The following is a 26,120-nucleotide window of genomic DNA, read 5'->3' on the forward strand; positions in this document are numbered from 1 at the left end:
TTATTTCCCACAAATACATAAGACTGCTATCTGGATTTTGTGATGACTACACCACTCAGTCAAATTATTCAATAAAATCTAAAGAGATTTTAGAGACTTCTAAGATATTTATCCCAATTTTTTCTTTTACTTCTTACATTACTTGATGACTTTCACCTTCTGCATGTCTTTATTTATTTGAACTTAAAAGTGCTTTCATCTGTACATCAAAGATATCACTTCACATAGAACAGGTTATAGTTAAGCCATAAAATCTCTCTTTGAATATCCTTTAGTAATAATTAGCAATCAAGAATTAGAGTGCATTCCACACACAAAAATTCACTCAAAATGGATCAAAGATAGAAATATAAGACCTGAAACAAACAAACAAAAAATACATAGAAGAAAACACAGGTACTAAACTTATGGACCTCGGTCTCAGAGAGGATTATATGAATTTGATCCCAAAGGCAAGAGAAGAAAAGCAAAATAAGTGAATGGGACTATATCAAACTAAAAAGCTTGAGATAGTACAGCAAAAGAAACCATAAACAAAACAAAAAGACAACCTACTGACTATGAGAAGATATTTGGAAATAATACCTCCGATAAGGGGCTAATAACGAAAATACATAAAGAACTCATACAACTCAACAAGAAAAACAAATAACCCAATTAAAAAATGCATTGGTTTTGTTTTTAGATTACATTTTGTTTCAATCAAAATTATTCTTCCAATGCTCAGAAATTGGAAGAACAAGCAAAATAAAAACAAAGACAAGAATGCATATGGTTTTGTTTGTTTATGTATTCATTGATCAACAAAGAACAAGCAATAAATGGATCATGTCCAGCTTGTCACCTTCAACTCAACTACCTTATACATCTGGGTTTTCCTGTGACATCTTTTTATGAGCTGAATTGTGTTTCCCTCACCCCAACACTCATATGTTGAAGTTCCAACCACGTGTACCTTAAAATGAGACTGTATTTAGAGATAGAGTCTCTAAAGAGGTAATTAAGCTAAAATAAGGTCTTTAGGTGAACCCTAATCCAATATACTGGTGTCCTTATAGGAAGAGGCAACTAGGACACAGAAACGTACAGAGGGAAGATGATGTGAAGATACAGGGAGAAGGCAGCCTTCTACAAGCCAAGAAGAGAGAGGTCTTGGAAGAAACTAAACCTGCCAACACCTTGATCTGAGACTCGTAGCCTCTGGAATTATGAGAAAAATAAGTTTCTGTCATTTAAACCTCCCACTTTGTGGTACTTTGTTCTGGAAGCCCTAGCAGATGAATACATGCCTGCTCTGCTTGTTCTGTGTATTTATTTAATAAAAACATACTGATGCTTCCATTTGTTGTAAGGAAACAAATGTGAGCGCTGCCTTCACATATCTGAGGCACAGCATCACAGAAGAGGAAACCAACTAGTTCTCTGGAGCTGAAGGAAAGGAACAGACACCAAGTGAGGAGCCAGGCATTAGGATAAGCTCTTCACGCTCATTATTTCCCGTACTCCCTACACCAACTCTGAGAAGCAGGCATAATTATCCCTATTTTGCAGATGGGGTGGGTTGTTCTTAGAAGCGGTAAGTATCTTGACGAGGGTTAAATGGCAGAAGAGAGATGAAAGTCTAGGTCTGTCTGACTTCAATGCTTCTATTTCTCCCTCCAAACAGAACCAGTGGTATAAGTTCAATGGTGTAAGTACCAGGGAGGCAGGACTTCCCTCTAAGTTTCCACAAAACAGATGCCGTGCATAGCAGGAAGTACCATGATTAAAAGCATCCAAGCAGGGGCTGGAAGATGGGGGATTCGATGGGCTCTGGCTTCCAGGCATGTGTCTATACTCAACCCAGCTTGGCCAACTGCTGGGGGCCAAATTTGGTGTCCATTATTTCCCTTCGCCCTCCTGAAATGCTCTTGTACATTTTGGGGAGAACAAACACAGTTGCTTGTCCAGGCCTTGATGTTGTCAAAGGGTTGCCTCTAAAAACAAGGAAGGAAATGCCGCTTTTCTCACCTTTCTTTAGATCTCACACATAAGTCTCAGATCTAAGACACAGCAAATAAGAGCAAGAGAGAAGGGGCAGGACTGACCACGTGATAGACAGAATTATTAATACAGCCAGAGTGAGCTCCAGAAAACATAGTTTAAAGGACTGGGTTTGATTCAGTAGAGCTGGTTCTATTCATGTGGCCACCTTTCCATGCCAAGGACTTTTTTTTGCCTTACCTACTGGATCATAAAATTTGAAAGTTGACAGTATTACCCCAGAATTAAACTAATTAGTGGCCAAGGTTGTGATCATGAAATGGAACAGGGCAAACAAGGTCAGGCTTTGTAATGATAAAGAGAAAATTTTTAAGTAAAGCTCATTATTTACTACAATTTAGGTCTCATTTTTGGTTTTTAACATTAGGTACATAGGTCTGGGTACATTCCTAAACCCCTTACTAGGCTTCACTTGTTCTTCTTTGTCATAGTTGTTACCATTTCTAACATACTTATGATTTACTTATTTAATTTAATTTACTTTTTATCTCTCTATACTACACTGAAATGAAAATCCCCTAAGGCAGGGATCTCTGCCTATTTTATTCATTGATATATTCTAAGCACCTAGAATAAAGCTGGTCCCATAGTAGACATTCAATAAATATTCACTGAGGGAATGAATGAATATATGTCTCATTAAATGAAGTAAAGTGATTTTTTTAAACATGCATTCCAGGATTCATAATTACATAATGTGTTGTTTCTTGAAATAGTCGCCCTGGGTGATGGGCAGGGGTTCTATCCTTATTCCAGTTATGCCATCACTCAAAAATTATTTAGCATTTCTTAATCTTTGGTTTATGAGCCACATAAGAAATTAATCTTGTTACCTTATGCTTTATTTTTCAATATAATTGTCATTTTTTCAGTGCAATCATCTATTTTCCTTTTCAAACTTTGTTTCAAATGATTTTTAGTTCTTTCCCCAAGTCAAATTCAACCTGAAAAGGCAAAGATTTGTGATGATTCAATAGAGAATTAACAGCAACAAAAATTATCTCACTGCACAATCACCGGAATTGAAAAAGAGAGCCTGCGTAACACCCTGCAATGTTATTAATATTGGTAGAGACGGCATATAACATTCTGGGCAGGACACATAACTCTTGCTTGTCAAGAAGCATTTGGATAACCACATTTCACAACGTGTTTGTTCTATTATATCTGTGTGTTCTTCTATCTCTAACTGATTTAATTAAAATGTTAAATTAAGTACTGAGCTGAGTAGGACATTAAGTACAAGAAACAAAGGCATGAAAAATTAGAAAAGTGACACATCTTTATAAGCTATTTCATGGGGCTACCTTTTGCAAACAACGTGTTTTTTTTTCAATACAGAAGTATTACATGCTCAATGGAGAAAATATGAAAGACATATAAAAGAACAGAAAAATGTTTTGATGGAGTTTCCCTGGGTGCAGGAAATGAGTGTGAGGAAGGCACGATGGCCACAGCTTCCTCTCACCCCACACTCTTTCACTCTCTATTTACCAGGCACACTCTCCTGCCTACAGATCCCTGACTGCTCTGGCGGTCCTGCTGTTTCACACCTTTGTTAATGGCTCTTGCCAGTTGTGCTGTCCCCAACCATCCCTCCGTTCACCTGGTGGCACTGCCTCACCCAGCAGATCCCAGCTCTCACAGGGGAGCCTTCTGTCTCTTGAAAGTATGTTAGGTCTCTTCTATTTCAGCTTTGCAGCTTTGACCCCCCTGGATGGTTATAGATTGGGTGACTGTTTGATTCAAGCCTGTCTCCACAATTATTTAAGGAACACAAGGGCAGGGGCCATGGCTGATTCACTCACCATAGTCCTTCCAATGCTTCCTGCTGGGTCTAGTACAAGTAGGTGCTCAATAAATACATCCCTCCCTTCTGCACACACTTTTCAAGTGACAAATGCCTGACAGAAACCAGGTGAGGTGTTAGGAAGACTAGAGATGAATATTTTTTGTCTGACCAAGCTCTTTGATTCATACGGAAATCATCACATCTATTACCTGGTCTCTCTAAGGAAGTCTTGAGCTGATTTAAGATTTGATGCTATGTGTTGAGCATTTGTCAAGAGATAATATAAGAAAGGATCATTAGAATAATATTTTTGTAACTTTTTCACAATAATAGTCAAACATCTATTATCTGTAATTAAGGTCCATGTCATAAATTTTCCCTATGGAAGAAAAAAAGTTTCATTCTTCAATTAATCTGTGTGCTTCCTATTACCTTGGGTATGCATGATGTAACACTATAAATGCTTCAAATATATTCTGTAAATAGGTGAGATTGTAAATAATAAATAAATATTAATTAGACAAGATATTTTCCAATGTCAAGTGCTTTAATTATTTAGTAAGTTTATACTTTTTGAAACTCTATTTTTCACAATATCTTAAGTAGTTAAGTATTATTCCACTAAAGCATTTGAATACTTAATCTAGCCTCAATTCTGATATATGTATATATGCGTATACGTTATAGGTGAGATAACATGTAAAGGAGTATCATATCAGTATTATGGTGTAACAAGCCTCTCTAATTTAGTGGTTTAAAACTACAATCACCTTAGTACCTCAAAATTCAGTGTGTTGGCAATTTGGGCTGAGTTTCACCAGACAGTTACTTTGCTGGACTTACTCATGCAGCTGCAATCAGATAGATTTTCAGCTGGGACTGGATGGTCCAAGATGACCTCACTTGTATATGTTGCTGTCAGGTGTTGGCTGAGCCACAGGTCTCCAGCAGGCTAGCCAGGGCTTAAGACACACAGCACCTGGGTCCTAAAAGCAGCAAGCGAAACACAACCCCAATGGTCACGTGCTTTTCAAAGCTCTGCTTGTGACACTTTGCTAATCCTATTGTTCAAGGCAAATCACATGGTCAAGATCAAAGTCAGAGTAGGATACTGATATAGAGAGATATGATTAATTGGAAGCTATCACTAACAATTTACTACAGAATATAATAAATTAATTACAGTTAATTTACAATTAATTACAATTAATTCTTTCTTCACAGTTTTCAAAATACAGCTGCAGTTATTGTCTTTGACTAAATAGTATGCTATCTCCGGATAGCAACTGTAGTTTATTATAACCTATATGTTACATTGCTTTTCTATGATCTTGATTCACTTTTGCCTAATGGCCAAATATCTTTTGTGTTTAACATTAGAAAAAAGGTCAGACAAACTTAGACACTGAGGTAAGTGAAAATCAATATTTCATTAGCTCAAGCATAGTTCCAGTGCCAGTGCAAGAAATAAAACTGAAGAAAAATTTATGTTTGCAGAACAAATATGGAGACAGTTTCTATAACTATGAAAAAATATAGTGAATAACAATAAATATTCTCAACTTTTGAGTCAGGGACCAAAAATACCAAAAGATCACAAAGAAAAACATATACTATGGTGGTAAACTGAAGATATTAAGGATAATTATGACTTATCATTTATAATCTGAATTCAAAAAGGTCGATGAAATAAACTAGTTCCCAAGTCAAAGGAAATATCATCAGGTGTAGTAAACATTATAATATTCTGGTTCAATAAACTAGAAGAAAAATATCTCCTGGTTTACTTTTCAAATCAGTTTGTTAAGCATTTTCTATTTTGGAAAATAACAAACAAACATTAAGAGTCAGTCTCTAGCATCCACTTAGAAGATTGCAATTAGAGTTCAATGTAATTGGAGTAGGTTTCAAAATCTGTCCCTAAACCACTGTTATCATCATTTCCTGCATCGTGTAAACCTCCTACCCTCCAAGTATATTAAATCACTTGACTCTTTCACATGTACACATCTTGATAATCATGAGTGCTATGCCTCGTCATCCCTACCCCTTCTTTTCAATTTCACCCATTCTTTATCTTTCTGAAGACCCAGAGAAATGTCACTTCCTGCATGAATGCCCCCAAGCAGAGTTAACTGTTTACTCACTTCTGAAGGTCCTACACTCACAGCACTGTAGGTTCTTTGTCTCCCCAATAGTTCTTGTTGGGCTTGTTCCCACTTGTGTTGCTTTCCTGCGTTGATGGCTCTGTCCACTTGGAAGAGCTCAGGCTCATGACACAGTGTCAGCTCAAGCTATGTGCTCATCTGAACATCAGAGGATGAATTGAGATGAGGGGGGAGAGCAGAGGGAAGATTAAAATGGGAAGTTGATGAGAGGGAAGAAGGGTGAGAGGAAGAAGTTAGGGAGAAAGAAAATCAAGGAGGGGAAAGTGGGTAAGGAAGGAAATCTGGGGAGAAGTAAGCCAAGCACGAGAAGAAGTGAGGGAAAAAAGCAACACTAGCTTGCAGACCTTACAATGTGCCCAGCTCTAGATTTTACATACGTTATCTTTTTTAATGTTTACATAAGCTTATACGGTAAATACTATTATTATCCCTATTTTATGGATAAAGAAACTGAGGCATAGAGATACTGAGTACCTCCTCCAGAATCTCACAGTTAGGAAGAAGCGGACAAGAGAATTAACAAAGGTCTAGACATCTTCACCCAGAACAATACCCATTAAGCTTTCCTGCCTCAATTAATCTGCCCTTAAATCAAGAAACAGTAACTACAGACTCTTGCCTGATCAATTTCATCAAGACCACATTGAAAGAAACCGTATTTTGCAAAGATTATTCGTGAAGTACATTCCATCAAATCATTAAGATACAGTAGATTTTAACCCTCAATCAACAAAAACAATTACTAAGCTAAGTATATGACTTAATCATTCTCCGTTTGTAGCAAAAATTCTTCCCCTGAATCCCTTCACCGTCAGGCTTACCGTGAGAGATGTGATAAGCATCAGCATTATGAAACCTAATGTTGTCTTTGTTGCTGGCTTGTTGTTTATGATCTTGCTCTCTGCTAGAAAAGGCAGGGAGAACTGCACAGGGGAATTAGAACCTACTGATGAAGAGGAAGGCTCTGCAATTGTTCAGGCCCCACCTCCATCTGTTACTGTGACCTGCAAAGTTGATTGGATTCTCTAACCCTTAGTTTTGCCATCAATAACATGATAGTTCCTAGCTCATAGAGTTGTTGCGAAGATTATGTAAGAAAAAGCTTATAAAAAACTAAGAACCATGCCTAGCACATAGAAAGTGCTCAGCAAACATCATCATCAACCAGTATCCCCCATACAAAAGTGCCACGCAATTTCTTTAAGATGTGCACTCTAGGAAAGTTGTTGCCTCTCCTGAAGAGTTGACATACTTTTCTTTTGATGGACATGGAGTTTCTTATTTTTCTTTGGCCGCTACTAAGATCAGAACCAAAATTTCACCTCAACCTTAAGAGCTTTGTGGAATTCTTTTGCTTGCTGATCACTGATCTAGCATTGCTTTCCATTCCATCTGTATTTTCTTTCATCCTGACTGTTTATTCATTCCTACTGGCATATGCATCATTGTAAGCTGCTTCAAATTTGTGGGATAAAACAGAAACAATAAACGAAAGAATGATGCTCAGCTACCAGGAAATACTTTTCCCCTAAAGTCGGCAATGTGTTGATTCCCCTAAAATTGAACTTGATGATTTATATCCAACATGCTCTTAAAAAATATTCACTGAATTAATACACAAATATTGAATTGTAGAGAATGCAAAACTTAATGAAAGTCCTACAGAAAACATTAAAATTCCAGTTCTAGATAATCATGCAAGTTTAAATATTTTCAAATTACTTCAAATTTATTTTTCAATGATGTTTTCCCCCACTTTTTGGTCACCTTTCACAATAATTTCAATTAATACCCTTTTCTCATTCTCCCAGGAGAACTGCTGTGCAGTGTCTGCTAGTGAATTTATCACTTTTATATACCAAGATGCATTCACAGACTTCCCTGTTAGGCTATCCTATTAGAAGGATAATTGTTTTGGAGCTGGATAGAAATGTAGAGAGCCAGTTGTATCCCATTTTAGACGAGAAAACAAAGTTCTGAGAATGTATATGTTAGGAAGACAGTAGCAGCAGCAGAGCTGAACAAGAACACAGCTCCCCAGTCCCCATCCAGGTTCTTGTCACCATACTCACCTGTAACGTTCTAGAAGAGAGACAATCATAGTAACAGAACATGAAATTAGTTACAAATACAAAGAAGGACTCACAGGTTCTTTCAGTTCAAGTTTCCTTTCTAAAATGCCATATTATACCAACAACAAACTATTTAATTAGAAATCCTGTGGACCTGGTACATGGGTCTGACAGGGCCTTAGAAAAATTTAGGAAAAGGTCTGCTAGTAACAAAAGGAATGGTCAGCCTTCTTCCCTCTCAGCTCAAAAAACAAATGCCACCTCCTCATAGAGACCGTCTCGGACAAATCTTAGCAGCTGTCCCTCCTGTTGCCCTCACCCCACGAGTTGTTCCCTGTCATATCAACTTTTGGAGTCCTTAGCACAATGCACCATTATCTTATTTTTCACTTAGCTTTTATTGTTGTTGTTGGTAGTGGTGATGGTGGGTTTTGTTGTTGTTGTTTGAAGGCGTTTTTTGTTTTTTTGACTGGCATTGTCTCTAGAGTGTGAGATGTAGAACCTGCCCATTAACTGGATAGCCAATTGGTAACCAGTATCTGTAGTGTATGTGGACAAAGTAGTATACACTACATTATGTTTCATATACAAAATCATGTAATGTACTTTAACTAGTATTTCATAATGTAGCTGGAGAATCCATCATCAGTTATTTTCAATTATATCCTTTTCTGATGTGTTGAATGTGTCAGCATCTTCATAAACTTACTCATATACATATACGTATATATATTTAAAGAATTGTTTACAGTGCTATCTTAATATTAGTTTAAATTTTCAAAAAGTTTAGAACTTGTTTAAGACCTTTAAAATACTTCCTTTCAATACTCATATTCGTTTAATATCAATTAAAAAATATAACCAAGATTTAATACAACCAACATAAGAGTTAGACTTTCATGTCAAAACCCAAAATATAAATGGCAAGAACAGAAGAATTAATGCATGCATGCTAACAGAAACATGTGCTATTCAAAACAAAGAAAACAGAACTAAATCATATTATTCTTAATGTCCTTGTAATCTAGGAAGCTTTATGAGAATATACGCAACATGAAAGAACAGGGTTAGCAATTTACAGATATTTGCATTGTATTCTTTCTGGCAAATGCAAATTTCTTAAGGAAATGAAAAGATCTAAAAATTGCAGCATGTCAAATGAAAATGAGTACAGGTGAGAGCAAGATTTGCCTGTTGCAGTATCTTTGCCTCTCACTCTGGGAATAAGAGAGCTTCTTTTTACATTTTTCTCTTTTTTCCAGAACTATTTTAGTCAACGGAATTTTAAAAAGGAGTTTCAAAATCAATCCCATGACAATATAAAAAAGTTAATTAAGAAGATATTTTGAGCCTGACACAAGAATTCTTGCTTGCTACCCCCCACAAAAAGATTAGGTTCTAGGTCAAATATTGCTATTTGTAGCTACTCATCCAGGAACACAGGCCTAAAGCTAAATAACTACAGATCCACAGAAGCTGTCTTCTTATGAGCAACATTAAGTGCTATTAGCACCACTCTCCACTAAACTGAGAGGTTCTTAAGAGGGAAAATGGTCATTAAACTTTGTCTTATTAATTAGCACATAACCTGACACATGGTAGGGCTTAATAAATGGTTGACAAATAAATGAACAAAGGAATGGTCATCAACGTTCACATCTATAAGCTTTGCTTTACAAAAAAGATGATCTAGAGAAGAACGGACATTTTTTAAATGGTAAAATTTAATGTTTAAGGGGACCCTTGCTGTCATCTTGTCCCAGCTTCTCTTCAACGCAACTCCCTCATCAAGAGCCAAATCAGCTTTCACTTCAGCCTGACCTGCTGCCTTCCTCCCACCCTCATACTCCCACCCAGATACAGCTGTAACTTAGAATTTTAGCGAAGTATCTCACATCTAGAGAGGATAGATAGGGTTTTGCTTTCAGAAGAGTAATCATGCACCCCATAAAAATGACGAATGTGTTTTTTGGTAATCTGTTCCATGAACTCTAGTCCAGCTTTCCAAAATGCTAGCTATCATTCATGTCCTTGTCCCTGGAGCTTTGCCACACAATATGTAAGGTGTTCTAGGCAATTAGAAACAGGAAAAAAAGAAATGAACACAATTGTTTCTTTTTTAAAAAAATTAAAATTGATTGGGGTGACAATCAATTAGTAAAATTACATAGGTTTCAAGCGCACAATTCTGTACTACATCATCGATATATCATATTGTGGTTTTACCACACAGAGTCAGTTATCCATTTATCCTCATCTATCACTCCCCTCCCCCACTACCCTCTGGTCACCACCAAACTATTGTCTGTGTCTATGAGTTTTTCTTTCTTCGTTTGTTTGTCTTGTTCCTTTGTTGTTTTCAGTTTTATGTCTCTCATATCATTACATCACTAGAGAAATGCAAATAAAAACCACAATGAGATATCACCTCACCCAAGTTAGAATGGCCATCATCAACAAGACAAATAATAACAAGGGTTGGAGAGACTGTGGAAAAAAAGGAAACCTTATACACTGCTAGGGGGAATGCAGACTGGTGCAGCCTCTGTGGAAGGCAGTGTGGAAGATCCTCAAAAAATTACGAATAGAATTACCATATGACCCAGCAATCCCTCTCCTGGGTATCTACCCAAAAAATCTGAAAACATTTATCCATAAAGATATTTGTGCCCCAATGTTCATTGCAGCTTTATTTAGATGGCCAAGACATGGAAACAACCAAAGCTTCCTTCGATAGATGATCAGCTAAAGAAGATGTGGTGTATATATACACAATGGAATGCTACTCGTTCATAAGAAAAGATGAAATAGTACCATTTGCGACAACATGGATGGATCTTGAGATTATTATACTAAGTGAAATAAGTCAGAAAAAATCAAGAACCATATGACAACTGGTTCTTGTATTACTTCTCTACACTCCAAAAGAAACTTGAGAGGATGTAGAAACTTTTAAGACAGACTAGTATTTTGAAGATTTGAAAAATTCAATGGGTAAAATCACTTTCTTTTTTGTAGCACTCTGAAAAACAGTTGTCACAATAAACCTTTGGCCTATTACTCTGCCTTAAGAACAATTTAATGAGAATGTACTAGAAAAGACTGTGGATCCCTTCCATCCCTCCACCAGTTTCAGATTGGAGGTGATTTCCAACAGAGGAGCACAAGACAAACCCAAGAGACTTACTGTGTCACCTCAAGAACGTCGTCCACTCCCCTTCAATTAGGGCAGAGTGCTTTACCCTCCTATTTCTCTTCCCCAAAAACTTTAAAGATGGGATTGTACCAAGGTGAAACTCTTTTCACCGCCACTTACTCAGGATTGCTAACTAAGGTACTTAAATTTTGGCATTCTAATAAAATCTCATTCGTTTGGTTCCTACAACTCTGGAATTTATTATTGGAAAACTGATAGTTGTTTCAATTATGGACATTTTAAAAGGACTTAACCAAGCAAATAAAATGTATGGAAAAATTCTAACGGGAATATGCTGGTTACTCAATAGAACAGTCTTTTTAAAAATTACTTTAAAAACCTACAAGTATCTACAGTCATTATGCGAATTAAATCAAGTATATCTGTTTTACTTGGTAACATCTCCACAGTCTAGCACTTCGTCACATGGTTGGGGGACTCTTGGTATCCTGGCTCGATTTAGATCACTCTGCTGTTAGTGTGTAAGGGCGAGACAGAGAGAGAGAGAGAGAGAGAGAGAGAGAGAGAGAGAGAGAGAGAGAGAATGTTTTAAAGGAAAGTCCCAGATGTCTTGACTGTGTTTTACTCCTTTTTGCCATCTGCTATAAATTGCCAAAAAAAGAGTAGCTTCACGTCTCAGGACCTGGTAACCATTGCTTTTACTCATCTGCACCGTCTTCTGGATTTCTTTTTTCTTTTCTGTTTCCTCTCACGGCACGCACCGCACCCACTTGTGTTCTCTCTCTCTCCCTCTCTCTCTCCTTCTTTCTCCTCCCCCCACCCCTGGCATACATACCAGTGCTGGTTTTCATATAAGAATGTCACGTTTACTTTTATTTAGACCAGAATTTTAATTAGAGCATGTTAAACACTTAGCAAGATATCTGCTAAAATGTGTTTCTTTAGAAAAAGACTTTAAGACTTGAAACTACTTGAATAAGCACAATGAGACTACTTATTGCTGGTATCCATTCTCCACAATAATGACCACAGTCATCTATTGCACGCTTAAAATGTGTTTTTATAGAACAGGTACTATGAATTAAAGGAACTAAAACTTCATTCCTTTTCAAATATACTCAAATTTTCTTTTTGCATCATTGAGTCAGGCTGATTTTCCATTAGCATTTCCCCCATAATTTTTCTTTAATTAGATAATTGTCTAACTCCTCTAAGGCAGGTCTCATAAGGCTGCACAGAGTTGACTTCAGTTATGAGGAATTTTAAAACACAGACTTTAGCTTGGTCATTGTCTCCAGAAAGACACCATGTGATTCTCATAGTTGCCAACTCTCCAGTTAATAAGAATCCTGGCTTATTATGTGTCTCTATTGTTAGTACCAATTTGAACTGCCTGCCAACAAAATAAAGCTAACAGGAAATATAATAACTTTTTACAAACAGAACTTGTGCTTATAATTAGGAATCAAACATGGGATTTCTACATAAGGAACAACCACTCGGCATGCTGGGAAATTTCACCCAATTTAAGCCCTATGTCATATTTCCTCACAGGCATATGGGATCAAAGCCTTCAGTTCCCAGAAAACCAAAAAATAGCACTGTTTTTTCCCATTAGTCACCATGGGTAAAGAAAGAAAATAAATATAAGCAGGGACTGTGGGCTAAAACACAGTCATCAAAACTTGTAAATTTAACTTCTGTTTAATGAAAAAACTTAACAAAAGCCTGTTTCTGCATCAAAATTCAGAGTCTATTTGCACAGAGCCAATAGGTGGCATAAGAAAAGCTCATTGGGCCCTGGCCAGTGATTGCTCTGACTTTTCACCTTGGGCCCAATGTGCATAACATAAAACCTAGATTATCCACTAACATAAAACAATATTTAAAAGAGCAAGAAGAGGAATGGTATGGTAAGAAATAATAACTACACAGCTTAAAATCATGGAATGACCCAAATCCGTGCAGAAGCTACTGCTTTAATGTAATGATAGATGTGGAAGAGAAATAGAAACTACAAATATCACTGGGCACACAAAGGAATGCATATGTCCTAATGACAAGAAAAAATAAAGTTTTAGTAGGAAATTACAAAACGATGGGTTACTGAGAAGCATCCTCTTTACCCTGGCAAGCATGATTGCCACATATCACAGGATACCCACTTACCGGGACACCGTCTCATCTCTGACGAAAGGGCCCAAGGAACGGGATGTAGGTCAGTGGCTCTTTATTGAATTATTCATCCTCACCAACAAGCTCATAGGTTTTAACAAAAACATTTCCCTATTTTACAGCCACCAAATTGGCTCAACTCTCTACAAACAACACATTTTCTATAAAGTTATAAAATGAACTCTTCTACACAAATAAAAGTTCTAGGAAACAGAACCTCAATGCCTTGGGTAACAAAAGGAGTCTTTCTATTTTAACCATTTTTGATGGAAGCTTTCTAAAATGTGGTACCCTTCTCCATATTTGTTTTAAGTATCTAACATAATGATAATTCAAACTTTCGTTGATGGCTGGAATGTTACAAGCATATTTAATTTATTAGCTAATGTAACACTATCTCTGCTTTCTAATTACTTTCTCTTTTCTCTACATTAGACTACAACTTCTGCTCTCATGGAGTCAGCCTCTAGCAGAACAACCCTTCTTATAAACTGCTGGTTCAGATCGGCTTTGGAAAAAGAGATAACTGAATTTTATACTGTGGTATCCTAAGTAAGAATCAATTAATTGTATGTAAGGCCTAGGGGTAAAAATGCTGACTTCAGCTGAGAGGTTTCCTCATTAACAGTTTTGTCCAATTATTTTTTGATTAAAACAAAGATTTAAACTTAATGAAAACAACAAAATCCAACATGAATGAACTGAATATTTTTCTAGTAGCAAATATGGTTATAATATCATTTTCTAATACTATAAAAGTATTAGAATTATTTAACATTTTTTTCTAAGAAAGTACGAAGAGCACTCAAATTCAACTGAATCTCTGTTCTAAAAATGATGCCATGGGAATATATATTTTTAAATATAATATTGTTGCTTTAAGCTTATCTTAGGATAGCTTCTGAAAGGGCCATTATTTTATAGTCCACCAAAGAGACGGACTAATCATTCTATACAGCCCACTCCTGACACCATCTTGGACTCTCTGCAGTGCTGTATCTCCATTTCAACGTATTTCCCCACTTACCCACCTTCTTCGACTTGACTATTGGGATTAGGATATCTTACCATTTGCCACTTGCTTTAACTTTCAGGCAAAATGTTTCTCTGCACAGATAAGCAGTGGTCTCTTACCTGGCATTTTCCTCTCTGTTCCATCCTTTGACTCAAAGCCTTCAACCAGAGGCCAGCACTCCCAGAACAGCCCCTGATAGCTGTCTCTCTCTCTCCCCGCCCTACCTACCCCACCCCCCCTCTTACACACACACACACACACACACACACACACACACACACACACACACACGCTTGCGCAGCATTCCTATGGCTCCCTCCACAGACAACCAGCACTTCAAATGCCAACACTTGTTTAAGTCTTTACTGATGAATATTCTAGATTATAGCCAAAGATAATACATTGCCATTTATTTTTCCTTTAAACTAGTTAAACAATATTTTTTTTAAAAAAAAAGCTTTGGATTATGAATTCAATGAACAGATTTTAAAATCTAACATCAGTTACTAATAAAATAGTCAAAACAGTAAACTACAGAAAAACCGAACTAAAGCCTAAAAATAATGTCACTTGTCCTCCACCACCCTAGTAAAATTCAGTGGGAATTCAGAAATGAGAGATGAGCTGGATTTCTTCCTAATTTAAATCTGATCCAAATGCCAGGATCATTCCAAATTCTATTCCACTATTTTTTGCATCTTCAAATGAGGCATGCGATGGAAATGAGCTTGGGCAGGAAGCCTCAGGACAGCAGACTGAAAACCAAAAGCCAGAGAACGGCATTCGATATATAGGGCACCAGATCTGTCTTATACCTGGGCCTTAAGTCTCAAGCTATGGTTTTGTGGGAGGTTCATCACAGGATGCATGGATAAAATCTAGGACAGTTCTCCATTTAGAAACTAGGGAATGTTACCAGATGTGGGGGAAATACTGACTCTATAAGTGTTTAATTTGGACCCAGAAAGTGAATCTAGCTATACTTAACTTCGTTGATGAGGGTTATAGTTAAATTCAACTCCTTTGTTTTGTTCTTTTGGCAAATACTCCTGCAGGGCAGGGTAGCAGGGGAGAGATACCTTTTGGCTTCATTCTTTATTTATATTCCTGTGTTTTTGTGGAGTATGCCAAAGGGGGGAAAAAATCTCACGTTAACTAATCAGATATAGGAACAAACGTCAACAGCTTTGTGGCTGGTTGTTCAGCTGCCTATGACACTTGCTAAGGATATCAAAGACATGAACTTGGTCCCAAATAGCTTTTCCTTTCCAGACAGAATATACTCTTCCCTATTCCCGACCACTCATCTCATAAAGGGAAGATAGGCACATGTCCTTATGGATATGGGTATGTGGTCTTGTAAGTCCACATCTCTATTGAGAGGAAACAAAAGAAAACAGCCACATTCCTTAACCAACAATATGCAACTACAGGAATCATTGTATGCCTACAAGAAGATCAATTAACCTAAGCCAAATCCTGCCAGTTCAACTAACCAGCTCAGCAAGTCAAACACACAGTAATCTGCGCCCAGGACAGCAGGCACTGACATCGAGTGGTGACAAAGGTAGAGAATGAAATGAGAGAAAACACTTCGCAAACATGAATGTTTGCATAGAAGTTTCAAAAGCTCAGTGTAATAGCAATAGATAAGGTTTGAAAGTAATGAAAAATATGTCCCTACGTCTGCTTTCTGGTTCTCTCTCTGAGGAGTGACCAAGAGGTACTGAGCCAAAATGCTTTCCCGTGAAGAGGAAATGGGTTCTCAGTTGCTAGGAAGGTCTGCAGGATTCTGAAGCCTCATTAGGAGCAGTCATTGTGTTTAAGGATTTGTTTTCTCTCTCTCGGAAAAGACAATGTGTAATTAGAAGTCTTTGAATTATCAGGGTTCATTTTTCTAAATCAAAGATTTTTATTGCACTTCTAAAAAACTAAGAAATTATATTTTTATCTCACTTCTCTGAAAATCACCCCTGAAATGCTAATTAATTTTTAATGATGAAAGCAATATTCTTTATTGATAAGAGACCTTTGCCATTTTATCCACTTAGAATCTGACAGGTAACGATATTTTCAACAGAAACCTTTGCGGTGCGTATGTTTGTGACATTGTTGTTTGGGCTGTACTGACGTATTTGTGCTCTGCCTCTCTCACTGTGTTACTCAGCTACCAACAGATATTTGACACATGGTGTAACCTCTCAAAGGTGATCTAGGTACATGCCCAACACTTAGTCATTCCTTACTAACAACTATAATGCAAGCTTCTGTCTATGAAATGAAAGAATTAGAACTAATGAAAATTAGAGCTAATGAAAATTAGAGCACCTAGAATATTGGAAAAATTAACAGTATGATGTACCTTTCATAATAGAAGCTCACAGGTTTTAGGTTAGTACAATAAAAAGTGTAACACGCTCATGCAGCAAAATGAAGTTTTTATGCCAACAGAAACCTGAGGCCAGGGAACCATTCTCAACCTTCGACCACATTTCTACTAGATTAGTTTTCTTTTTCAATTGACAAAAGTTGGTTAAAGTACAAATATGATAAGCTGTATGGCTTACAGAGAAAAAGAGGGTGGGTCATCATAAGTTAGCTACTAGGCTGTGTAGCTAGCTATATTTTGTAAATAGAAAGTATAAGCTTGCATAATTTTATAGTTATACCCAATGAATATGAACAGAAACAAAATAGATAGTATTAGGAATATAAACATACCAGTGATTATTAATGAAATCAAATTTACCTTTTAAGTCTTTGCTTTAAAGAAAAATATTAGCTATTTAGAATTCTACCATACTATGCAGTGTATATAGAAGAATGATTAGGAAAATCACAAGTGATTACATGATTAGAATATAAAGACACAGGCGAGGAATGTTGAGCTGAAATTAAAGGGTTACTGTGCAGGTACATATTATAAGCAGGAAAAAGCCAGAAACAGTGAGTATGTAATTTGTAGAAAATTTGTCTTAACACATTCCTACCTTTTAAGAAAGGGTTTTTGCAAGATTGTTGGACTCTTACTCATCTAACCTCTCTGCATGTAAAACATCCTCAAATGTAAATTAAACATTTGAAATCAGTATGTGTATGACTGTTTTGCTTTCTATTGGTTAATCAAAAAGAGAAACCTAGGGTGGAAATAGTAAGTTGGTTTTTGAAAACTGACAGTACCCCCAGCTCCAGATGAGAACCACAGTATGTCCGACACCTTGATACAGCCTGGTGAGATTCTGAACAAAGGACCCTGAGAAGAGGTGGCCTGACTCCCGACCCACGGAAACTGAGATAATAAGTTTGTGTGGTTTTAAGTAGCTAAGTTGACGATAATTCATTACATACAAGAGAAAATGAATGACCAACACTTGACTATCTGTGATACATTTCAGGGCCAAAAAACACCTCATAAGTGCATGATCTGAACTGCCAAGTGAATTTAGAGATATTCTGAATCAAATGCCCAAACCACTTTGGAAACCTCTTTTGTGGGTTTTAATTATACTACGTATGCCTTATGCACTACTGTAGATAAGTTTCAGTTTAAGCAATGATCATGATTCTCTACCTATCTTAACTCAAAACCAGTTTTGTTCACAAACACTGCTTCCCTAGCATGTTATGTTCTACAGTATTCTTTTTAAAACTCTCATCTGCTTTTTCACAGCAACCTTGATAATGGCTCTGAAGATCAAGAACAAACAGAAGTAAAATAAATGACGCACAAAGAACATATCCCTAATGAAATTCCAACTTGAGAAATCCAATTTCTGTCAAAATCTGTACATTTATTGTACACATTTTTTCCATCTTTCTATAATAACTAACATGGTTGTACAAAAATATAGCAGTTTTTCTACCCATGTCACTGGTCAACTAACCACAAACCAATTTTAAAACTAAATGTTTCAGCACACTGATCTGACAATAAAACAAAATGTTCCCCATATCTGACATACTGGTGAAACTTTATTAATTCATATTTTCTCTTGCATTCATAGCTGGTCCTTTATTAATTCAAATTTTTTCACACATTATGGGTTCCCTGAGCAGCTAAGCTCGCTGAGAAGTATGATTTGAGGAGTAACTAAAAGTTTAACCCCAAAGCTCTCACATCGCCTTAATAAGATACCCAGTTTTGCTAGCATTAAGATTTACTTTGTGCCCCAAATACTTTTTTCAAGTACATTATTTGAAAATTCTACATAGGCAAGAATAAATACAAATATAAATAAATCAGTTTGACTTGCTCAGGTTAACATCGTCTTAAGGAAGCCTATAGAAATGCAAATGCACTGTGCAGCAGGTATTAGGTATTCCAGTACATTAACCAACCCGCTAGCTTCTGTCTTTTGATGGAAGGGGAAGTTGTCATAAAGGCCCTGGAGGGCTAAGTGACAGGATAAAGGCACAGTACCCTAGGCTGCCCTACAGAGGCACTATGAGTTGATTTCATGGATGTACTTGCACTGACTCCAGATAGAGATATGATATTGAAAGTTAATTTTCCAGTTTGTATTATTCTATCAAAGAAATTCAACTGCCCACATAGAAAACTGTGGAATGGAAAACTTTAGTGACTTGCCCATGGTCAGTGTTATGGGGTTAGAGGAGGCAAAATATTTGCATTTAATCTATTTTTCAGATCAAAAAATTGATCTGAAAAAAAATTGATCTGAAATTTTGAAATTTCAATTTTTGAATTGATCAAGGGATTTTTCCTGGTAATTTTTAAAAATATACTTAGTTGTTCAGTTAACTGTCACTAAATATATCCTTTCAAATACCAGGGGAAAAAGTTTAAGATTTCCAGTTATAGATAAGTAGATAATGCACAAACAAAGCCACAGGTAATCGTGGCCTCTTCTAGCATCTTATTTTTGGAATAAAAAATATGATTATATAGAGCAGGGATCAGTAAACTACAGCTCATGTCTGATTCAGCCAGTTGCGTGTTTTTTGTGAATAAAATTTTACTGAAACACTGCCACACCCCTTCCTTAATGTATTATTTATGGCTACAAGGACAACATTGAGTAGTCATGACACAGACTGCAGGGCCTACAAAGCCTAAGATATTTACTATAATATCTGACCCCCCCCTTACAGAAAACATTTGCCAACCCCTATCTTGTTCATCAAAAATCAGTATTTAGTCTAAGCCCACAACTACAACACCTAGAAGGAATTAGACATGACCCTAATTAAAGTCAGTCATTGGTTAAGTAAATATATGGAACTGACATTAAGTGCACATATCCAAAATTTTATATATTATGTGTTGATTCCACAAACACAGACACATTCAATATGAATTGTGACAACATCTTGCTTTTTTGTTAGCATTCCTAAATGGTAAACATGTTCCATTAATATTTTTTGGTCATTACATATCTTTTATTTGTTGCAAATCTCATTTTGAGATTTTAGTCACAAAACATTTTTTGATTGATTTCACTTCTCTGTAGACCTTTGTGCAATATAACTCTACAGAAATTTTACAACCTTCTGTGTACAAATTAATTCTAGAACCTGGTGGAGATGGAAAACAAACGGAAAATGGAAATAAAAAAGGCCATGACAGCTTTTGAAATTATTAAAGACATTATTGTTAAGAATCCAGAAAAAAAATAAATACCACCAAGGAATAGCAACTATATTACCTGTATTTTCCAAAAGGTATATAATTTATTTTTCTTTGAGTTTTTTTTTTAATTTTTATTAAATTTATTGGGGTGACACTGGCTAGTAAAATTATATAGGTTTCAAGTATACAATTCTATAATACATCATCTATATATTGCATTGAATGTTCACCATCCAGTCAGTTCTCCTTCTATCACCATATATTTGACCCTCTTTTCCCTCTTCTACCACCCCCCACCCCCTTACCATCTGGTAACCACTGAAATGTTGTCTGTGTCTATGAGTTTTTGTTTCTTTGTTTTATTGTTTTGTTTCTTTGTCTTATTGGTTTATTGTTTTCAGTTTTATATCCCACATATGAGTGAAGTCATATGGTTCTCGACTTTTTCTGTCTGATTTATTCCCTTAACATGAGAATCTGAAGCTCCATTCATGTTGTCTCAAATGGCAGTATTTCATCTTTTCTTATGGCCAAGTAATACTCCATTGTATATGTATACCACCACATCTTCTTTACCCAATCGTCTATCGAAGGACATTTTGGTTGTTTCCATGTCTTGGCCACGGTGAACAATGCTGCATTGAACATAGGGGTAAATATATCTTTATGGATAAATGTCTTACAGGTGGTCTGTTTTCAGATTTTTTTGGTAGACACCATATACCAAAATTAATTCAAAATGTATCAAAGACCTAAATATAAGACCTGAAACAATAAACTGGAAATAGCATAGTACTAAACTTATGGACCTTGGGTTCAGAGAGGATTTTATGAATTTGACCTCAAACACAAGGGAAGTAAAGGCAAACATAAATGAATGAAACTATATCAAACTAAAAAGCTTCAGCATAGCAAAAGAAACTATCAACAACAAAGAGACAACCAATTGAATGGGAGAAGATATTTGCAAACAACACCTCCAATAAAGGGCTAATATCCAAAGTATATAAAGAACTAGTACAACTCAACAACAAAAAACTAAACAATTCAATTAAAAAATGGGCAGAGGACCTGAACAGACACTTCTCTCAATAAGACATACAAATGGCCAACAGGTAAATGAAAAAATGTTCAACTTCATTAGTTATTAGGAGAATTCAAATCAAAACCACAATGAGACACCAACTCACACCTATTAGAGTGGCTATCATCAACAAGACAAATAATAATAAGTGTGGAAATAAATGAAGGCATGAGAACAGCATGGTATGTTTGTGGAATTGTGAACAGCTAGGTACGAATGGAAGGCATGCATGGGGAAAGCTCAGGAGAATAAGTTGGAAGGTATGCAGAAGAAGCCAAACCCTGAAGGACCTTGTACGCACTGCTAGAAATTTTGATTCTATCTGTGGGCCACAGGGAGCTACCTAAGTTTTGTAATCAATAAAGTGACATAATTAGACAAATTGCAAATAGTAAGGGAGAACCAGATGGAAGCAGGGAAATACATTATCCTGGGTAAGAAATAATGAGGTTTGGAACTAAAATAGTGGTGTTAGGGGGATAAAGGAAGGCCATACAAAATAGATTTGGGGGGAGTAGTTATGGTGTGTTCAGGTGATAAAATAGGTTGTAAAGAATTACGTACAGATTTATATCTACTTATCTATATCCTATTATAAACAGAATTCCATTTCTTTGAAAGGCTGCCTCTTCATTTATGAGAAGATAATTAAAATTATATTTTTGAAAAAGAAATGTAACAATGACTTGACAGAATTTTCAACACTTCTTTGTTGGCCTAAAATGATAGGAAAGGAATGCCACAGAGGGGAAATGGCAGTGAAATGAAAACTAAGCAATATGACTTCTTCTTTTCGATTATTGATGGGCTAAGAGGGAAATAGGTTATGACACATGTGGCAAAATCTACAAACTGTATCATGTCAGCAAGATTTTATTCATCTATTTTTAAAGGATTATTCCAAAAAAGATTCATTACAATGCTGTGAGACGTTTCAGCCCAAATATTAATGGAATACCATGATCCAATGTGAAACTGTGAAAGCTGCACAAACATCATTTTGGTGGCATGGAAAATTTTGGATTACTTTCATTTCTCCCAGCTTCAGTGATAGCCCCCATCGTTCTGTAATAATGACATTCCATGTCACTATCACCATTAACGTGTCAAGTATGAACATTACTTAACTTTGTGCTTTTCCCTGAAGATTTACATATAAAGCTGACAGTATCATTTGGCCCTATTTTCTGGCTCTACACAGCATAAGTACAATATTGGAAGGAATTAGGACTAAAGACTAAGTCACATCTAAAAAATGGCCTGAATTGGAAAGTCATGTTAAAAATATTCTTACTCTTTGAACAGGTCCTTGGGATCCAGACATTTGGAATGTCAATTTTACTATTAAAATATATCTTAGAGTTTTAAAAAACTATACTTCGGAATTTGTTTTTTAAGTATATGAATCTATCGCAAGTGCATTCTTCTAATTAGTATTTCACCCCACATATCTTAATTGTGTATTCATTTTTAAGGATTTAAATAGTTAGTATAGTGAAGCCAAAAGTCAGAAAAGCCCAACTTGTCACACCATTTAATAACAACTGAATGAACATGGTCTCAATTGCCCAGGTGATACACATACTATGTATGACCTTTCAGGTTAGATAATGTTTAAGTGTGCTGTAGTCCCACATATATGCCACATATTGATGTTTCTTGGTTGGCATTAGCTTAACATTAAAAATCCACCCTTTATAAAATGAAAGTATTCTAAATGTTCTTTTGGTTCATTCTGGCTGAGAAAATGCCTTCACTGTTTCAGATGAAAGGGAAAAAAAACTTACTGACCTGTGAAGACACTGTCATTATATAGAGAATAGTACTGTTTAACAGATGTTGAGCAGTGGTGTATATTCAGTTGTGTATAAACCATGTAAATGTACTGAAACTTTTATGATTTGCTGCTCTTATTAGAGAGAGATTTTATATCACTGGGAAGTTCTACTTTTGTTCTTCAGGGCAATTAAATATAAACATTGCTGTCTTAATAAGGAAACAGAATTTGGTCTCTTTTCTCAGTTTGCATCCATTATAGGAATTTCTCTGCAGGAAAAACAGATGGACATAGGAAAAAGCATACGAGTGGGACTGGCAGCACGAATTATCTGTGGTCTTAGGGCACAACCATACTTTTCTGGGCCTCAGTTCTCTCTGTAAAAAGGGAGAATTCAATTAAATGATAGAGAATCACTGATTTCCTTTTCATTTGAATCTGTCACATTAATGATCTCATGCTTTTATTTTAGAAAAGTATTTCTCTTATAGCTCTAGGTTATGCTAAAGGGTTTTGGTGATATCAGTCACCTTCTATTTTCTCTAATCGGTAATTCTTTGTATCTGTGATTTATTACTTCTGCCTCTGAGTTCATATATTCTATTTTCCATGACTTCAAAGCCAGGCAGAAAAGGAACCAACCCTGGTAGATAGTGGTGGTGTTCCTTGGCTCTGCATAATTTTCTTTGAAAATACATTGAGCTGTTCTTTCTTTATCGCCATTAAATGAGTGTCAAATTAAAGTGGTAGAATTATGTCTCCATTAAGAAATTATCCATTTGTGTAAAACACTTAACTTATTTTTAGTTTCTTTTTCTTTTCTTCTTTTTTTTTTTTAATCACTTCCTTCCTTATCCATTTTCAGGACAGGTTTACATGCAACCCGCTAGCAAATTCTCACCTTAGATTGTCTGCAACAGTAAATGTCTTGGGGTTTTAAAGTCTGCAATTCACCATAGAGGGCAGGATTGAAGAAGACATTTGCTCAGAAACAAGTCTTTTCTAAAATAAAATACCTCATGTGACAAATTAATTATTTAAATACAATTATGTCACCAACTCTTTAATATGCTTACTCCTAATTTTAGGGTTATTGTTCAAAATACAGGATGCTCAGTTAAATTTAGATTTCAGATGAATGATGAATAAGTTTTTAGTATAATTATGCATGCAATATTTGGAACATATTCATACTAAAATATTTCTTATACTAAATGATTAATATATTAAAAATTTATTTGCTATTTATTGAAAATTCAAATTTAGCTGTATTTTTATTTACTAAACCCTTTAATAACTAAATCCTATCTGTAATAGGAATTAATCAGGGTAATGATAGCTGCTGAACAGAAACCTCTAGTGGCCTAACTCAAAAGAAATCCGTTTCTCACTCTCTAATGTGAATGACCTCAGTTAGCAGATGGCTTTTCTCTAGGTGCTCATTTAAGGACCCAAGCTCTTCCATTTTGTGGCTCTGCCATCCCAGGGAAGTTAGAGGGAGTCCCCTGCACCCAGCTAACAGGAGAAAGAAGGATGGATAGGAACACCCACTTCTTAACTGCCTTGGCCTAGAAGGGACATAGTTTCCACTCACAAGTCATTGATGAGAAGTAGTCATATGGCCCCACGTAGATTAAACAGAGGCTGAAAAATTTAATTCCATGCACACTAGAGATTTCCCAGAGACAACTGTATATAATGAAAAAAAGAGATGACATTTGGTAAAAAGTTAGTCATCTGTGCTTCAGCTTGGAACCAAAGGAAATAAACACAATAATTGCCTTATACCATTTCACTTTGTACTTTGGAGAAATAAAAACACTGAACAATTTAGGACCTCCCTCTTCGCATTTACTGGTACACAATCTGTTCTATTTAGTAAATAGTAGAAACAAAGTTGACCTAGTTGGTGGTTTTGAGTGGAATTGTTTTTCCTGATAACTGAGAAATTATGATTATGTATCTATAAGAATCTATGTCAAAGATCTACCATGAGAATCTACAAAACAATGTGAATTGCTTTGACAAATTCAAATGCCATTCACACTCAGAAAATCAAGTCACAGGCTACAACTGAGGACTCCTCGGAGGATCTGTCTGCTGCAAAGACCACCAGCAGCCAAATTCTGTTATTCTGGCAGATAACCCTTAACTGTCAGCCCTGAAGGCTCCACCATAGCCTATGAGTCCTGACCTGTAGGTCTCCCATGTTTCTAATTCTGAGAGGGACTCAGTTCCTTACTTGTTTGCTCATGCCTGGTCTAAACTGAAACAAAGTCATAGTTTTGTGCTTTCTAATTCTGTCTGGCTGCTTCCTGCATCTTCATCCATCTTGGATCTCTACCCACTGCCTCTGACCTTCCCAATGAGAATTTTGCATTTGACCTGCTGTTAGATCTGCCTCACTTTTAGGACTTTTACTAACCCTAGTAACACCCCTTTCCTTGGAACTGGGCCCCTGGTCGAAGTTTCCATAACTCCATTGTTACCATTTCACTTGCTAGCTTCCCTCCCTGTGGGCACTGGTATTAAATCTGTGGCCACTATTGGTAAGCTGCATTCCCCAATTAAATCTTTCTGAAAGCCTTCTCCTGACATATTTGAAATGACAGAAAGTTACCTGTTGCTCTCTCTACCACTCACAACAAGTTCCAGCCCTATATGGAAGTGAAAATTACTCAGAATGCTTGAAATCTGGCTTTCCACAGTTTTTCCTCCAAGGAGAGAATAGAATCAGTGTGTTTACTTTTCTCTGTGCCACTCAAAGGAATTACTCTCTCATTTTTTTCTTTCCTAAAAGATTTAAATCTGCAAACATGTGAATCTGCTCTATAAGCATTTAGCTCTTCGAAGACATCACAACATCCCTCCCCTTCCAAACACAGAACTCATTCAACTTGAACTTGAAATAACCATTTCAAAAGTTCTCTAAAAAAAAAAAAGAAAGAAAAAAGAAAATTCCTCCCCAATAGCAATGCAATCAAAATGTAGGTGTGTTTTTCATGAAAACATTTAAGAGCTAGATTCTTGCAACATTCCACTGTCCCTTAGCTACATTCTTACCTCTCTTGTAAAACGCAGCTTGCAATTCATGTTACTTTTAAAACTCCTTCCTGTATCCACAGCTTCATCTATGATTCTCTCTACTCAACCATCAGAGTGCTAGAAAGCATTACCACATTCTTCATCATCAAACATTTCTTTGGTTGCCTGTATGATATCTGGCACTATACAAGGCACCACAGAG

At 36.2% G+C, this 26,120-nt stretch overlaps 1 protein-coding gene across 21 annotated transcripts in view; it reads right to left on the reverse strand.

Annotated features, from left to right (window-relative positions):
• MCTP1 (multiple C2 and transmembrane domain containing 1) overlaps window positions 1-26,120 on the reverse strand; it is a 491,550-nt gene that overhangs the window by 370,511 nt on the left and 94,919 nt on the right. The gene's annotated exons all lie outside the window — the stretch shown is intronic.

The sequence above is a fragment of the Rhinolophus sinicus genome, chromosome 3 (genome assembly GCF_057876585.1).
Source record: "Rhinolophus sinicus isolate RSI-liver-muscle chromosome 3, RSI-T2T, whole genome shotgun sequence".
In the NCBI taxonomy this organism is placed as follows: Eukaryota; Metazoa; Chordata; class Mammalia; order Chiroptera; family Rhinolophidae; genus Rhinolophus; species Rhinolophus sinicus.